The sequence below is a fragment of the Miscanthus floridulus genome, chromosome 7, assembly GCF_019320115.1.
Source record: "Miscanthus floridulus cultivar M001 chromosome 7, ASM1932011v1, whole genome shotgun sequence".
Classification (NCBI taxonomy): Eukaryota; Viridiplantae; Streptophyta; class Magnoliopsida; order Poales; family Poaceae; genus Miscanthus; species Miscanthus floridulus.
In genome coordinates, this window is record NC_089586.1 from 3,109,666 (window position 1) to 3,113,540 (window position 3,875).

The 3,875-nt window shown below is 43.7% G+C and overlaps 1 long non-coding RNA gene across 1 annotated transcript; it reads right to left on the minus strand.

The window, feature by feature from the left end:
- Positions 1-249: 249 nt before the first annotated feature.
- Positions 250-2,349, minus strand: LOC136462369 (uncharacterized). The gene is made up of 4 exons (XR_010760703.1): positions 2,217-2,349; positions 1,112-1,352; positions 799-988; positions 250-511 (listed from the first exon to the last, which is right to left on the minus strand). It is a non-coding gene; the product is annotated as an uncharacterized lncRNA (long non-coding RNA).
- Between the last annotated feature and the right edge of the window lie 1,526 nt (positions 2,350-3,875).

The following is a 3,875-nucleotide window of genomic DNA, read 5'->3' on the forward strand; positions in this document are numbered from 1 at the left end:
CCCTTCGCTTCCTTACCTGTCAGTCGGTGTCTATCCTTACCTATTGTTCTGGTTCCTTTAGGTCTGGCCTGGGGAAGTGGGGAGCCGCCTGCGTGCGGTGGCGCTTCGGTTCCTGCACCCGTCGCAGTTCACATGTCCAGGTTCATAAATATGCATACATTACTAGGTTCATAAACATAAACACATGAAGATTCATATATAGGGGGTCTAAGTTCACATTACAGTTCATAGATGTAATTAGATAAACAATGGTGTTGATGTATGCCAGTCTCTCCAGAAGCTTTAGCATTCCATCGTAACCATACCAGATAGGACAGTGTCTGCTAAGTAAAATTTCAACTGAACCAAGAGCCCAGCGTAGCACTTGGTTGAGACGATCAGAAAGGTTAATTGGAGCAGAACCTTTGAAGCAAGGGCGAAGTGGCATGCAGTAGATGGATATCCAACCTCTTGCATGCATCTTGAAACCAGTTAAAATATCTTCAGTAACAGAACCATATATCCATCCGATCTGAAAGAATACAAGATCAAAGGGAAAATATCATTCATGGTCATAAAAATTTGGTAAGCACTGCTATGCAAATGACATGGTTGTTCAACTCTTTATATTCTATCAATCACATTCACATGAATCAATATCCGCAACTAATGACCTGTACAGCTTCCTCAGTTGGACATAGGTCGGATGTGTGGGCCAAATGTATAGCCATTCTCATTAGTGTTTTAGTTAATAGATCAACTGGAAAAACCTAAGAACTATTTGAAGGGCAGTAAAGGAACTCTGCTTTACTCACTGACCTCTTTTCCCCATTCTGTCTTGTCCTCATATCCACAACTAATGACATGTAGAGCTTCCTTTAGCAGGGAAGCTGGGTTTGTTGAAGGGGGTATGCCACCTTGAGTCATAAAGGTGGATGCAATAAAAATTGGGGACTGGCCAAAGCGTTTCTCCAAGCTCTTCTGGGACATAACCTTTCATCCTCGTAACCTGGTGGGATTTCACAATTCACATTAGTACAAGCTAACATATTTTAGCACGACAATAACTTCAGTATCAGAACTAGATTTGCATTTAATAAGCAAGATTAAATGTCTAGCAGCATGAACAGACCTTCAAATCCCTCTTCTATATCTTCCATGTTGAAGATGGGAGCCGAAGATTCTGTTCTCTTCATATCACGGTTTTTGGAATCAATATAGCTCTTGTCCTTCTTTTTTCTGCCGCCACAGCAACTTTTAATGAAATCAGCATCCACAACCTTCTTCAAGGAAAAACATCTCACATCCTTTCTACTTTTCTTTGATTGCCAAGAAGGTGAATTTTGAGCAAGTAACTTGTATCTGTATCCATTCTGTGTGTCCAAACAACAAAACAGGACTTGATAAATAGGAGTAATAACCTGGAGGATCAGATAGCTAAAACACAGAACTTACAAAACAGCCTTTTAATGGAAGTCACGCGACAAACATAAGTTCATTTTAACAGAAGCCACACCACAAACATAATTACATAAGCTCATTTCAGCTACTGAGTTTTGATGTTCCAGAAATGAATAACAATGGATTTATAAATTTGATTCTGATCAGGAAAACTCAAAAGTCTCCTGCATATAGCTTCTGCTATACACAAAAACAAGTAGAAGCAGTGAATTTCAAATTCACACTCATATTTAACAACTTGCAGGTATTGTACAAACATCACAAGGTTAAATTGTCATGCAATTAGAGTCAGGTTAAATTGTCGTGCAAAACTAAAAGAACAGGTTATATACAAGAGAGGCTGAAATTTTAGTCTGAATAATGTCATCAGACAATCTAAGCAAAAGCCAAGAAAAAAATTGGTGTTCACTCAATATAGCCAAAAAAAGCAGATTACAGTAGTTTTGTTGTTAAGAGAATAATCATGAATATGCAGCCACAGTAGCCACTTTCATTCATCTATGTAATCAAGCAAGCTGTAAACCAGACAGCTACATGGTGCCCCCAATTTTATCAGCTACCATTGACATGCAGTGCCTAAACTCAATCAGAGTTGGGATTCGCTCTGTGTGCATCGAACACATATTTCCAGCTCCATGTTCAATCCACAGAATGCAAAAGGTTCATTTTTTTGTGACAATTCAACAGTTGTTCAATTAACTTGTGGTTGCGGTCACTGAAACAAATTAGCAATAATGTGATACGATTGCTGCATAGCTTCACCAAGCAGTACTCACTCTTCGGTGGCAGCGGAGCCTTCTCCACGACGGGCTCCGGCATCGAAAGCCGCGTGGTGGTGACAGCGGCCACCTCCCGCGCCGTTGGACGAGTCGGCCGTTGCGCCACTGGGACTGCTGCTTGGGGAGGCCGCCACGCCCAGTTCGCCGCGCGGTCTGGCCGGTGCTCCGGTGGGCGAGCTCGCCTCGCCACGGTCTGCACCCCGCGCCGTCTGGCGAGGCCGCCCCGCCACGCCGCGAGCTGCCGCCGGGCGAGGCTGCCCCCCCCCCCCCCCCGCGCACCACGCGCCACGAGATGGGGCCAGCGCCGGCCGGCGAGCCCGCCCCGCCACCGCGTTCCCCGCCGGACCCGCTCCTCGATCTGCGACCATGGGGCGAGCTTGGCTAACTGTGGGGCGCCTCGAGCTGGGGACCCGCCCTGTGAGTTCCTGGGCACCGGCGGCCGGTGCCTCCTTTTCCCCATCCTCATCTCCTCCAGCCTCCATTCTCTCTAGGGTTTGTGTCTCTGGTTTTCAGAACAGAGGAGCGACGGGAGAAAGGAGAGACTCGGGGGAGATGGACGCATGCACGAGACCGAATAAACATGGGCATTTTGGTACTTCTAATGAAAAGCTGACATGGTCTTCCTAGTCAACTAACGGAGGGATGCCTCAAATGGACTGAAGTGCCATATACCGAAGAAATTTTCAAGTTGATGCTAGATAAGAAAATTCAAAATTTCCAATGCCAAATACGAAAGAGTGATTTGTTTCGGTGCCAAATAAAGAATTCTCTTAAATTTTTATCCTAAATCCATCACCGGTGGAAGCCGAGCAGTAGGATATGAGCGACGTGACGTGTACTATGCATGCTCCTGCCTGAGCGAGGAGGATGACATTGCACGTTGCAATCACACGGCAGCGGATACATGATTTTTTTAATGAGTATGCCATGTAGAAAATTTCACAATCAAATTCTGTAATCTGCCCGTTCGCTAGTTGGTTTCTAAGCTGATAAGTCTGACTAATGCTGATTCATTGTAATAGAAAAATATTGTACCGTGGCTGATAAGCCCTGGCTGAAACCAACAAGCAAATCAAGTCCGAAACTTGCATAAATTACACTTCAAAGAGTTCACACACCATACTAAGGGATATGAAAGCGACGATTATATCATCTTCACCCACTTCAAACTATTTGTATTGCAATATATGCAGGTTTTTTTATAACGGAAAAAATCTACAATAATACACAATGTATCGAGAAGCTCTCTCATAAAAAACTAGTATAGTGCCTGTGCTAACACCACGGCTTCATTTCAGGGATACACATAAAACAACCAAATGACAATATTTTTTTCATAGTTCAAGTTTCATGCATTTTTTTAGGAAACAAGGCTTATGTGATTGTATATGGCCATGTATATAATCCGGAAAACACTTACGTATAACCAGGCATAATAATCCGAAAACCATGGACTGCTGCCCCCACACATTGCTCTTTTTTTTGACAAATAATGGCTACTGACGACCAGCGGCAGCTGAAAGCATGTAGTATTATTATCACATCATGGTACAGCTCAAATTTTGCATACATATAACACGCAAAATCTGGTTTCCCAGTATGCAACACCGTGGAATATTTTCTACCATCTTGGTGGGAAACGAAGGCCTAACTGGA